The following is a 14,065-nucleotide window of genomic DNA, read 5'->3' as shown; positions in this document are numbered from 1 at the left end:
GCCCATCAGGGGACATTTCCGAGGGCCTGTCAGCCCATTCCTCACAACCCCCGAGAGCAGATCGTTACCACCCGGGAGGTCGTCCTCCAGCCAACACCAAGGATCCATCTATAACCTCGGCGGCTGATGGACGGCTGACCCTGCGGGTCTCCGCGGGAGCAGAAGGCAGGGTACCCCCCCTCCCCCAGCCGGCTGCCCGCTGGCCACGTCGGTTCCCGGAGCATCTGCCCGGTCCGTGGGCAGTGCACCCAGATGCGACCATCCCTGGGGGGCTTGAAATGGAACATTACTCCCTGACACCCCAGAGGCAAGAATCCAAAACCTGGGAGTCACCGTCCGTGCTCCCTCCCGAGGCTCCAAGGTCTGCAGGCTGAAGAGGCCAGCCCCCGCTGCCCCCACCTCACCGCACTATCTCGGTCCTCCCCCGGAGCCTGCAAGACGGCGGCTTCCCCAGGGCGCCTACCCCATCCACATTCCTGCCCCCCAGGAGCTGGGAGATAATACAGGTGCTCAGTGTGGGGCCGCGTGCCCCCCACAGCCCCAGGCTGCACGCCCCCCCAGGCAGGCCCGGCCCCGAGGGGCGGCAGGGCGCGCTCCGGGTCACTGGGGAGCCTCCCCTGCTGGGTGCCTGCCCTGCCTCGGGGCCACGTGCCGGGGGCTGTGGTGGCCGGCAGGATGGGGCCACGCCCCTGTGGCGTGTCCATCCCGGCAGGGGAGGGCGGACAGGGCTGGCGAGGCGCTGCTGTCCCCGGGCAGGAGTCCCCACGGACACTGGCACACGCGGGGCTCCGTCAGGGGCCGCCCGGGCCAGGGGCCACTCACCCCTGCCCCTGCAGCCCTCCGTGTGCCCACCGCCAGCAGCCGTCGCGGGAAGGCCAGCCCAGACTGTCCTGACTTAGGCAGACGGTCACACCTTTCATGGTCACAGGGCTCCCCCCACGACTGGGCCCTCACTCCGCCCACGCCGTGCAGCCCCACACCCCAGTACTGTCTCGGTGGGCACCAGAGCCCCCTCCTTAGGCGTCCGTTCCCCTGGGAAACTGCTGTTGGATAGTCCCGGCTCAGAGCCAGGCGCAGGCAGGCCGGCGTCCAGAGCAACGGGGAGGGGGATTGGTCCCCATCAGCACGCTGTCACCACAGAAACCAGGAAGCTGCCTTTGTCCCCAGGCGGGTGGAATGAGCCAGTGACGGAGAGGCACCGGGTGACCGGGGAGGGAAGGTGCAGGGGGCCCTGGACAGCCTAGCAGCAGGACGGGACGGTGAACAGAGCCCCCCCCCCCCCCACCCCGGGCTGCGCCGCCGCTCGCCCAGTCACCCAGAGCCGCAGGGTCACGGCCGGCCTGGCTCTGGGCTCCCTCTGGGAGAACGGGGGCTCTGCTGATTAGGAATGAGATACTGGGGACAGACCGATATGCAGCGGGGCGGGCGCGCTGCTGGGGACATGTCTGCAGGCCTATTAGCTGTGTAATCACATGTCTCTTGCACTAACAGCGTGTTTGTCACATTAGTTGAGGGGCGGGGCTCCCGGTGAGGGGAGGAGCTCCCGGTGAGGGGCGGGGTTCCCGGTGAGGGGCGGGGCGCCCAGACGTACAAGGCAGCCTGTCCCCCACAAGGAGACCAGCGCCCGCGTCTCCGGTTCCGGGGCCCCGCTGCCCCTTGGAGCGTGGCCCTCCCGAGGTGGACGCAGCCTGCGGCCTGTTCCAGTCACCTGCTGCTGGGACCCGACCCCGCGCCCGGCCGTTGAAGACCACACCCGCCACCTCGCGGCGTCCACGCTCAGGAATCGAGTCACAGCCGCGGGCAGCGCTGGGCAGGGAGGCCCACGTCCCTCGCAGGGAAGAACCACCACTCGGCGCCCCCACCCCTCCACCACCGGCTCCAACAGTGTCATCCGGCAGACAGGGGCCTTGGACGCCACTCCGTCCCTGGGCCTCCCTGCCCTCCCGCCCCCCGGGGGCCGAGAGCCTCGCCCTGCCCTGCCGTCCGGGGAGTCCCCGTCTTCTCCAATCGTGGGGCCAAGGAAGGAGGAGGGGGGACCCGTGGAAAAGTGGGAGGCAGGGAAAGCAGAGGCCGTGGTGCGGTCCGGACGACCGTGTCACCGCGGGAGAGCCTCAGCAGGCCGCCCAGGAACACAGGCTCTTCCGGGAGGAAGCAGCCAAGCAGGGAAAGGCCTCCTCGGGCGACCCGGCTCCATTTGTCCTCGGGCGCGTGCTCACACTCGGGGTCACGCCCGCCTGTGCGTCCGTCACGTCTCAGGTGACAACTGGGGCATCCCGCGTGGGCTGGCCTGGCTCGGCTCAGAGGACCATTTGTCTGGAGATATAAGACCACTTGGAGCTGACAACAACGTGCCTCCCCGAGTCGGTGCCTCCCAGGGCCCCCCGCTCACCTCCGGGCTTTCTCTGGGAAGGTGCTTCGTGGGCAGGGAGCCCAGGACCCCCCCACACTTTGCCCGGAGGCCTCAGAGGTGGCGAGAGGCGTCCTGCCCCTGCACCCCCCTGCCTCCCCGCCGTGCCCACCCGGGGCACGAAGCAGAGCCGGAGCCTGGAAGGCGTGCCAGGAAGAAGTAAGGGAGACGTGTGCGTGGGTGGGGAGGGGGCCTAGAGGCCACCCTGGGGGCAAACCGCGGTCCCCGTGGGAAGCTGTTCTGGCCAAAAGGGGCTGGAGGGTCATGGCGTCCAACAGAAGAAGGCGAATCGGAAGGGGCCCCCGGAAGTCCTGAGGGTCATGCTCGCAGGGTTACAGGATGCTCTCCTCCCTCGGGGCCTGGACACCCCCTCACGGGCCCTGGACCAGCTTGTCCTGCTCTCTTACAGGGTCCACTCTGATCCGATGCCCTGGGGGCCACCGGCAGGGGCTGAGGACAGAAATGGCACTCGGATGGTGAGTTTACACGTGAAAAAGGAGCTGAATGTCTGCACAGAGGCCTCCCACCGTTGCAGGTGGCCCCCCACCCCGTCACCACCCCGTCACCACCATGATCTGCAGAGCCAGCCCGGCCAGCTGGGCCTCCAGGGCACTGGCGGCTTTGGCCTCGCCTCCCTGGCGGACCAGCTGGCCCTTGAGCACCCGCCGCCTGGTTTGCGGAGTGGTGGCCCTGAGTCCCCGCGGGGCGGTCGGTGGGAGATGTCCACCCTGTGTCCCCACCCACACCTGTTCCCAGCCTCCTTTCTTCTTCTGTGTCGTGTTATTCCTTGTCTCTCACTTTTTTTTTAATCTGAGAGAGAGAGAGAGCGCACCCAAGCAAGTAGGGGTGCAGAGAGAGGGAGAGAGAGAATCCCAAGCAGCCTCGGTGCCCAGCGTGGAGCCCAGTGTGGGTCTCGATCCCACAACCACGAGTTCATGACCGGAGCCGACATCGAGCCCAATGCTTAACCAACTGAGCCACCCGGGCGTCCCCTGGTCCTTCACGTTTTAAAACAAACTGGAGAATTTCCTTGACGTGTCTGTGGGGGCCGGGGCCGGGGGCAGGGAGAGGGAGAGAGAGCTACTGGGATTTCCAATAGGGATTGTTCTGAAATATTAGATCCGTTTCTGGGAAATTTAAATCTTAAAAATACTGAGCCTTCCAACGCATAACCGTCATCTTCACGGTCTTGAGGTTCTAACGAGCCCCTGTCAGTAATTAACGCTCTAACGAGCCCCCCGCGAGGGGGTCGACTTTTGAGTAGAGGCTCCACCGTCATCAGCTTCGTCCTGGACACTCGGCATCTCTGATGCTGCTACAGATAGTGTTTTTGTTCCAACTTCATTTTCTGTCTGTCGACTGCTGGACCGTAGAAACAGCACTGAATTCTCCATACTATTTTTTATCCGACGACGTTGCTAAACTGTCTTATCGATTCCAATAACTAAGCTAGAGGCCACGGTATTTACTTTGTACTCAACCATTTAATCTGCAAATAAATGACAGTTTGTTTCATACTCTTCAGATCTCGAGGCCTTTCCTGCTTTGCTCTCACAGGGCTACCCGCCTTGTTCATACTTCACCGGTAAGTGTTACGTTGTTGTATACAACATCCTCAGCCATAGAAAGCAGTTCTCCTGGGGGCGCCTGGGTGGCTCATTCGGTGGAGCGTCCGACTTCGGCTCAGGTCATGATCTCACGGTTCGTGGGTTCGCGCCCCACGTCGGGCTCTGTGCTGACAGTTGGGAGCCTGGGGGCGGCTTCGGGTTCTGTGTCTCCCTCTGTCTCTGCCCCTCCCCTGCTCATGCTCTGTCTCTCCAAAATGAATACACGTTAAAAAAATAAAAACTAAATTAACAGACACTTGCGTCTATGTTTATTAGCAAGATTTTCCTTTCTCGCCCTTTCCCTGTGGGTTTTGTCGTGAGGTCGCGCTCACCTGACAGAAGAGGTTGGGAGCAGCCCCTGCTCTCCCGCCAGCTGGAAGTGTTTATACGCAGTCGTCATCAGCTTTTCCTCAAACGTCCAGTGACACTTGCGAGTGAAGGCCGTCTGGGCCCAGAATTTTCTTTGCGGGAGGGTTTTAAATAATACATTCGATTTCTTTAATGGTCATAGACGAGGACTTCCCAGGGTTTTTTTCTTCCTTCTGTGTTAGTTTTGTTAACTGTTCTCGAAAGGGTCCTAAATTTTACCAAGCATCGTGTCATGAGACAAGTTATGTCAGTAATTGGTCTATAATATTCCCTTGGGTTTTTCCCTTCCTCCGTCTCTAAAACCTGTGGAGAGTCTCTGCGCGGTCTCCTCCCGACGTCGGGCGCTCACGCTCTCCCGCATCTTTCTTGGTCAGACTTAGCAGAGCTCCCAGGCCGCGTCAACCCTCTCAACACTTAGACTCGGGTGTTAGTGGTCCCTTGGTTGTGATTTTCCTCTTTCATTAACTTATGCTCTTACTTTTACCATTTCCCTCCTTCTATCTTTGTTCCTCGTTTTCTGATTTACTGAGCTGGATGCTCAGCTCACTGGTCCCGGCCTCGCTTCACGGCTGGAGGACGCTCCAACCCACCCCGTGACGTCGGTGTCCGGGGGCTCGTCTCGCTCACGTGGACACAGTCAGGGTGACGGTGTTTCCCTGCGGGGACCCCTGCCGAGCCTGAGGCCTCGCCGGTTCCCCCACCGCGGTCCCAGTGGTCCTGGTGGCCACGTGACTTGGAAGAGGGACAGGCTGTGGAGAGGAAGGGAGGGAAGCCACCTTTCCGCCCTCTGGTCCCCTCTGTATGAGCAGAGATGAACCCCTTGGTGAAGGAGTCAGACAATCACTTGCAGAGACGGTGGGCAGGTGCGGCCTGGGCACCACGGGTCTGCTGTACCTGTGCATGGCCCAGAGGGAGGACAGTCCCGGCAGAGGAGGACAGTCCCAGCAGAGGACAGTCCTGGCAGGGGGAGGACAGTCCTGGCAGGGGGAGGACAGTCCCAGCAGAAGACAGTCCTGGCAGGGGGAGGACAGTCCCGGCAGAGGACAGTCCTGGCAGGGGGAGGACAGTCCTGGCAGGGGGAGGACAGTCCCGGCAGAGGACAGTCCTGGCAGGGGGAGGACAGTCCTGGCAGGGGGAGGACAGTCCTGGCAGGAGGAGGACAGTCCTGGCAGGGGGAGGACAGTCCTGGCAGGAGGAGGACAGTCCTGGCAGGGGGAGGACAGTCCCAGCAGAAGACATGCCTGGCAGGGGGAGGACAGTCCTGGCAGGGGGAGGACAGTCCCAGCAGAGGACAGTCCTGGCAGGGGGAGGACAGTCCCGGCAGGGGGAGGACAGTCCCAGCAGAAGACATGCCTGGCAGGGGGAGGACAGTCCTGGCAGGGGGAGGACAGTCCCGGCAGAGGACAGTCCTGGCAGGGGGAGGACAGTCCTGGCAGGGGGAGGACAGTCCCGGCAGGGGGAGGACAGTGCCAGCAGAGGACAGTCCTGGCAGGGGGAGGACAGTCCTGGCAGGGGGAGGACAGTCCCGGCAGGGGGAGGACAGTGCCAGCAGAGGACAGTCCTGGCAGGGGGAGGACAGTCCCGGCAGGGGGAGGACAGTCCTGGCAGGGGGAGGACAGTCCCGGCAGGGGGAGGACAGTGCCAGCAGAGGACAGTCCTGGCAGGGGGAGGACAGTCCCGGCAGGGGGAGGACAGTCCTGGCAGGGGGAGGACAGTCCCGGCAGGGGGAGGACAGTGCCAGCAGAGGACAGTCCTGGCAGGGGGAGGACAGTCCCGGCAGGGGGAGGACAGTCCTGGCAGGAGGAGGACAGTCCCGGCAGGGGGAGGACAGTGCCAGCAGAGGACAGTCCTGGCAGGGGGAGGACAGTCCCGGCAGGGGGAGGACAGTCCCGGCAGGGGGAGGACAGTCCCGGCAGGGGGAGGAGTCGTGGCTTCATGGCTGAGTCCACCCAGTTAGTGACAACCCTGCTGACCCAGCGACTTGGACAACACTCAGCCCATCCTTCACCTGCTGGGAGTCCCTCCTGGGAGTCGCCGGATGGTCATTCTGGGGCCCGTTCACCTCCCTCTCCGTCCCTGCCAGAATCCCACTGAATTGTTCCCCGGGACGCACTCTCGGGCGGAAAGTGCCGCAGAACGAGGACGAGGTGACCCACAGCATCTCCCAACGGAACCCTCGCCTTCCACGTTCGGCTGAGGAAAGAGGACGGGCCTGGGCCCCAGCCAGGGGGTGAGAACCCCGGCCGGGGGATCCCTTCCAGCCCGGCGCCGTGAGCCAGCTGCTCAGTCCCCCGAGGCACCGCCGAGCGCGGGAGGCCCCTTCCCCTCCATCAGGTGCGGCCCAGGCACGCGACGCCCTGCCCCCGGGCCCCAACGCCACTGAGCCCCATAACTAACCGCTCTGCCCTGCGCTCTGCACCGTGCAGTCTGGCCGTACAGAACACCCAGCGACCTCTGGGGAGGACAAGATCCCACCTGCGAGAGATGAGGGTGCAGATGGTCAGGCACCACGACGGGGTAGCAGAAGCAGGGGCTGGGGGGTGGGCTTCTCCTGCACACGGGGTCCCCTCGCGGCGGGGGCGGGGGCGTTGGTCTGGCGCTGTGTCCAGGGAGAGGCTGGGGCACAGACTCTGGCCAGGATCTGCTGATGCCCCAAAGGCCCAGGGTGTGACCCGACTTCCCGGCCAGCCTCACCGGTCTCCAGACTGGGGTCGGAGAGAGCTGGGCTCGCCATGTGCTTCCGGGGGCCCAGACAAGCCGCGGGAGTCTCCGAGCCTGGGCCCCCTTGTGCCAATCGGGGCGGGGTGGGGGGGGGTGCACGAGGCCCGCCCCAGCCTCTGGGAGCACCGGACGCGGTCTGAAGGGCTGTGCGTGTCCCTCACTGGACAGTCATCCTCACCACGGTCTCCATAGAACCCAGCCCGTCCCTCCCAACACTCAGCCCTCAAGCCCGGTGAGTTGCTGTCAGTTTCTCCCTGGCCGGCGTTCTCCTGGATTCCAGAAGCTCCAGCAGAGATGCCAGGGGCTTCAGAGCTCATGATGGCGGGCAAGCCCCAGAGAAAAGGCAGGAACATGCTGACCTTGGCCCCTGTCTTCTACACGCAGCCCTGTGAATCATGGAGGGCTTCCCAGAGGAGGCAGCACCTTTGCTGACAGCTTCGACCCGGGGGAGGGCTTGCTGGCTTCCATTTCTACAGTAGCCTCTCCCCCCCCCCCCGGGGCCCCGTGTGCGAGCCCCCACTCCCTTCCAGAGCAACTCGGCATCCACCCCCAGGCCCTCGAGAGCCCACAACACGCTCTGGTCCCCAGCCCCCCTCGTCCTGGCCAAAATCAAACTTTCCCTCGGGAACAAGGCAGGTCAAAAGTCCAAGGAAAATGCGGAAGAAAGGCCAAGAATCCCTCATCCCAGACAGACCCTGCCCGGCCTGGGACGGCAGATCCGGGAGGGCTCTGTGCTCCGTGGAGCCAGGGGCCGGGGGGAGGGCACGAGCCGGGCCCAGACAGCTCCACCCTGACCCCGGCGGATCCCCTCCCAGCCCTGTGCCTCAGTTTCCCATATGTACATCGGAGGGCCTGGCCTCCATGGTTTCAGGGCATATTTTCCTGAGAAGCCCGAATCCCAGCCCAGGCATGTGGGCCCCCGGAAGGGAGAAGGTGGGAAGGGCCTTGGATCCCCAGGCTCCTTTCCTGGGGACCGGGGACCCCGATCCTGAAAACGTGGCAGCCCCAGTGAGGGCCGGACAGGAACCGCTCAGACCCAAGGCGTGTGCGGGCACCCGGGACCCACAGCCACTCACCCACCGACTTCCTGCGCCCGGCACTGTGGAGTAGGGGAGGCACTCGGGACCCGTCTCCCAGCCCCAGGGATGTGGGTGGAAAGCCAGGGAAGCTCAGCTGGTTGGGGCGCTGGCTGAACACTGGGGACAGGGAGGGAGCCCCGGAACAGGCCAGGCCAGGCCAGGGGAGGAAAGGCCCCGGGGGGGCCCCCAGGTCAGGAGGCGGGAGCCTCCCCCAGGGGCCCTGAGGTGTGAAATGTAAGTGTCCCGACCCCTGGAAGGTGTTGGAGCAAGAGGGAGGGAGGGAGGGGAGTGGCATGTGCTTCAGCAGGGCTGAAGGGGGCTGGGCAGGCAGAGCAGCCGGGGTGGGGGGCACCGGCCTCCAGCCCAGCCCCAGCACCACCAGTTCCGACCATCCAGGCTCAGGTGGACGCAGGGTCCCCGCTCTCCAGGGGCCCGTGACAAGCGGCCTGTGAGCAGGGCACCAGCGGAGTCTCCAGACCCCGCCCCAGAAGGTGCCTGGCGGGCCTCGCAGACCCTCACCTCCCTGCAGCTGCCGCCTGGCTCTGTCCCGGCCAAGGGCCCCACCCCTGGCAGGTCGCCTGGAGGCGGGGACGAGGCCCCACGGCCCAAGGAGAGCCTTCTAGACCCAGGTCAGGGGCAAGCAGGGAAGTGGGGGACGGCCCCCAGAAGGAGGGAGCTGGGAGGGGCCCCCACCTGAGCCTGGCTCCCGTCCCTCCCAGTGGTGCCTCTTCGGGAAGCCCCTGACCCCCCGGAGCCCCTGTATTCCATCGGCCCAATGCGGATGCTGGCACGCTGCCCTCGGGGCACCGAGGGCTCCCTGTGGAGGTCATGACCCCCACCCCACCGGCGGCAACAGCTGCCTCCGTTCCGCCAGCTTCCCGGCACTCACTGCACCAGGAGCCCGGAGCCAGCTCGCGTCATCCCACCGCAGGTGGCCCCACGGGGTGACCCAGCCCTTCATCCCACCGGGGCCGGAAAGCCGTGGGCGGTTCCTGGCACCTCCGAAGCGAGTCCGGTGACACCCCACCCCATCCTCGGCACACATTTCAACTTGGGGCGGGTTCTGGGGACACCTGCTCCCATGTGGACGGCTTCAAGTTGTCACAGCCTCCTCCCGCAGCCGTCGGCCGTGGCGGCTGACCGTCTCTGGGCTCGGCAGAGCCCGGAGCCAGCGGCACCGCGGCCACGTCCTGCCTTCACCTTGCCCCCACCCGAGGCTCGGGGGACGGTCCCTCCCGCCTCTCCAGCTTCCGGTGGCCATGGGCGTCCTGGGCTCGTGGCTGCTGGGCTCCCGTCTCCGTCTCCGTCATCCCACGGCTTCCTCCTGCCGCGTCCTTTTCTGTCTCTTACACGGGCACCAGTGTTTGGATTGGGGGCCCACGCAGATGACCTGGGATGATCTCATTTTGTGATTCTTAACTTATTCCATCCACAAAGACGCTTTTCCTAAACAGGGTCCCATCTGTAGTTTCCCAGGCGTACGTGGGACATATCGAGGGCTAATATTCGACCCACAGAGGCATTTGAGGACCAGCTGGGCCAAGTGGGACGCCCGGGCTCAGCCCGTGGGCAACACATGGCCACCTGCTGGCCTTCTAGAGGCCACGCTGTCGGGGGGGGGCCTTCGAGGTGCGTTTCTAGGGAGTCTGGGGGCAGAAGACATTACGGGGATGGGAATCTGGCCAGCCCTGTCTTCCTGCCCTGGGACCTCCAGGAGCCTGTGCAGCCCCAAGGGGGTGCAGGGCCATTTCCTGGGCCCCAGAGCTGCAGGCCCGCCTGCCGCACCTGCCTCAGGCCACGGGAAACCTTGCTGTGCGTCTGGGGCACAGGGTCAGGAACCTTCCACACCAGGTTTCCCAGCAGGAAGAGAGGGTGTCTCAGCAGCCAGGCCCGGCCAAGGCAGCTGCTGGCAGAATTTTAACACAACAGTTGGCCGTTCCTTCTTGAAGGCCTGGGTTGGAGGGCGGGGGGTGTGAAATGGGAGGGAGAGGGGATCGTGAAGCCCCCCTGTGGGGTCTGACCACGGCGCGGTGGGGGGCTAACCCAAACTGAGCCCCGAGGACCCTCTCTCCTCCAAGCAGCTCCCCCTCAACGCCCTTCTCTGCCAGGGCCATGGTGCCCATCCAGGCGAGGGGGCTGGCAGGCCTCCTGCCCCCACAGACCCCCCGACGGCTCACCCAGAATGCCCGCGGCCCCCATGCTGGCTCTCCAAACCCCCCCGCCCCAGCGGAGGGGCCTGGGGGAAAGGCCTCAGGTGCACGGTGGGCGGGAAGGGGAACTTCTCTCCACGGCAGTGTCTAAGGAGGCCAGAGCCGCAGCCCAGGCAGGGGCAGAGGGCCTGGCCGCAGCCAGAGAACGTGCTGGAACCCTGCCACGCCGAGCCCGTCTATTCTCCTGAAGCAAGGACTGGTGCCATTGGGACCATGCTAACAGCCTTCTCTCTGCGATGACAAAATGCGCTTTTAGTGAAAAGCTCTAAATTATCTCTAATTTCTTTTCTTTTCTTTCTTTCTTTCTTTTTTTTTTTTTTCCAGTGGAAATGGGAGAAAACAAAGACGGAAGGAAGAAAGAAGCCTCTTCCAGCTGCAGCAAAACCCCAGCGGTTGTGGCTTCAGCAGCTGGGACCTCGAAGCCTTGTGTCACCCGGCTGCCCGGGGGGTGGGGTCCCGGGCTCTGGGAGGAGAGGCCGTCCCATCCACCCACACCTGCTGCCACGCCGCAGTGGGCACAGGCAGAGCCGGACTCACCTCTGGGAGGGAGAGCGGGAGGGGGACCGCCCCACCTGCCCGTGTCCTAGCGTCTGTCCCCAGGGTGGGGACGTGGGGGCTGGGCGCCTCGCTCGCTGCGTGATGCCTCACGACCCCTCTTCCCTCCATCACAGGGCTGGCAGGGAGGGGTGCAGGGCTGGTGAGAAGGGGAGCAGGGCTGGCAAGGAAGGGAGAAGGGTCGCGATATGGGGCCTCCTGGGGCCAGGCTGGGCCAGGAGTGGGTGGGGACGGGGGGGGGGGGGGAGAGGGGAGTGACCCTCCAGGTTGGTGGCTGGAACTGTGAGATGTGAGGGCACCGGGCCGGTCAGGCAGGTGTCTGGAGCGGCCCACGGTTGGAACCTTGGTCCTCAGCTCCTGCCCGAGGATCACCAAGCAGGACTCGAGAGTGGGGCTCAAGTGTCCTCCGGGCCATCTCGGTCCCAGTGTGTGGGCCCCACATGGTGGGTGCACCGGGCTCATTCTGGTGGCCACATGTCCCAAGCCCATGGACACCTGGGGCAGGCCCGAGGGCTTCCCAAGCCCAGACAGCAGGCCCGGGGCAGGGGCTCTGGCAGCCCCAGGCCCCCCGCCCACCCTGCAGAGCCAGGCACCGGGCCCCACGACAGTCACCTGTCGCCTCCCAGTCCCAGACGCAACCTCTGGGTTGCCACCCCTCCCAGCCCTCCTGCGTCTTGCGGTTTCCGTAACACAAAGTCATTCCAAACCCAGATAGCATTTTAGCTCCGCTCTGGCACCGTTAGGGTTCGCTTGACAGGCAGCGGCAGTAACAATGAGTTTCCCCGACACCGAGTGTCACAGCCAGAGCCAGCAGAGCACGGTGACCGTGCAGGCTGGTGTCCCAGCAGCCCCCGGACCGACTCCTGGATGGACCAGGGCCACCGCCTGTGTGGTGGCAGCGACGGAGCCCAGTGACTCAGGCCAGCTCTTCCCGGCACAGAGGACCGGGGACCACAGGGAGGGCTGCAGCGAGGCCCACGGCAGAGGGGACACTTGGCCCCTGAGGCCTCTGGCACCTGTGATCCCCGGTGTGCCATGCCAGGGTCCCCTGTCCTGTCCCCTGTCCTGTCCCCTGTCCCCGTCTTGTCCCTTGTCCCCTGTACAGACCCTCAGGCCCTGCAGCCAGCCTCCCTGCCTCCCCTCCACCTTCCGGTCCTACAGCCCACTCAGCTTGGTGACCTTTGGGAAAACAGACCGGGGGTCGTGTCACCCCCTGGGACCTTGGTGGTTTCCACAGCTCGACACTCCATTCAAGGGCGTCCCCGGCCCCGCCCTGACCCCCCAGCCTCACGTTGCTCTCCCCCACCGTGCTCCGGCCACTGACTTCGTGTCTGTCCCCAAGCACACGGAGCACGCCGGGCTCTGTCCTGCCTCTATGCACGTGCCCTCGGCTTCCCTCCGCCTGGAAAACCTGTCGCCAGAACACGTGATATCTAATCCCTCCCGAGAACCTGTCGGGAACGCAGCCCCTCAGGTTCACGCCGTTGCAGCCTCCTGACTGTGGGCAAAGCCCTTTCATCCACTTTACAGACAGATAAACTGAGGCTCGGAGAGATGAAGCGGGTCGGCCGAGGTTGGAGCCGGCAGCCAGCCCGGCAGCCTAAACTGGGTCCTCCCGTCGGCCGCCGCCCAGGCCCTCAAAAGGGGTTTCATGTGGGGCCGGCCGCATGCTGCCCACGGTCCTCCCCGCTGGGCTCTGGGTGCTTCAGGAAGCTCACCGCCCTTCCCAGGCGAGGGTTGGGCCCGGCACTGCCCCTGAGTCATTCTGTGGGGGAGCACAGATGGGGAGGGGGGTACCACGGAGGCAGCGACAAGCCCCCACGACGCTGAGGCCCGAGCTCTGAGTGGGGGGCAGCCATATTGGCCAGGGGGCCCTGCCCACGGGGTCCACGGCCTCGCCCGCACCGTGCACGCCCTACCCCCACCCCAGCACCTCTCAGCCCCACCCTCGTCCTCACCCGTGAAGACCCCTTGACCTCCTCCTGGGCCCGCTCTTCCTTGGGACCCCTGCCACCCCACTGGCCGTCCAAGCGCCGACCGCTCCCGTGCCCCTGACCTTGGGCTGCCCCTGTAGGCACCTGGGGCCCAGAGCCGCCCAGGTTGGGAGTCAGTGACTGGGTCCCCCCCAAACCCAGACCCCAGCACAGAGGCCCGGAAAGATCCACCGGTCTCCTGGTGGGGACTCAGGAGCTGAGAAAGGCCTGGTCTCCTGGAATCCGGTGTGGGGCCAGGGAGGCACAGGGCTTCGGGTGCCGGGGCAGTCAGGATGGGAGCAAATCTTTGCTTCTCTCCCTGGAGGAAAGGGGTCTGACGTGCCTGCCCCCCGACCCCAGAGTCTGCACTGGCCTTGAAACTGGGCCCCACAGTGTGGAGGAGGTTGAAACACACAGAAAGCCGAAGGCCTGTTGATCAGAGAACTGTCCCCCCCTAACCAGGCCCACTAACAAGTCCCCTGTCTGCAGCAGCCTGGCCGCAAGGTCAACGGATGTGGCTCCAGCCCGAGGAGAAGCGAGGCCCTGCGCCTGGGTTTCATGGGCCCTCCAAGCACACCCACAGCCCTCTCCTAGTCCTGAGATGTCGTCCTCATTTTGGGGAGGACGGTGCCTCGTTCTGGACCCGCCCACAGCCCTCTCCTTGTCCTGAGATGTCGTCCTGACCTCGGAGAGGATGGTGCCTCGTTCTGGTGTTAGGTCTCCGCCCCCAAAGTGAACACAGGGTGTTAAGTTCCTTGCGTGTTCCCTCCACACACACTCTGAGTTTCCTCACAAATCATCATAACCCCCCCACACACACACACACACTTTCATGACGTGTGTGTAACCTCAACCCCTGTGATCACAGAAAACCTCTCTCTCCCTCTTCGGGGAGGAGGGTTGGAGGCTGGCCCTGCCGTCTCCTCGTCTGGCTGCCTCTCGAATAAACCCTTTCCTCGCTGCACACTTGGTGTCTCAGGGATGGGCTTTGCTGCACATGGGGCAGACAGACTTGGGTTTTGTTCCAGCCTCAGGGAGGACTTGTCCCACGGGAGGTGGAGGAAGTGACATGTGGGGCTCTCGAGGGCCTGCAGCTCGGCCAGGCTCGCCTGAAAGCTCACCCCGGGGAGAACCAGAGAAGAGA

This window comes from Leopardus geoffroyi, chromosome B3 (assembly GCF_018350155.1).
Source record: "Leopardus geoffroyi isolate Oge1 chromosome B3, O.geoffroyi_Oge1_pat1.0, whole genome shotgun sequence".
NCBI classification, from domain to species: Eukaryota; Metazoa; Chordata; class Mammalia; order Carnivora; family Felidae; genus Leopardus; species Leopardus geoffroyi.
This window is presented reverse-complemented; position numbering follows the sequence as displayed.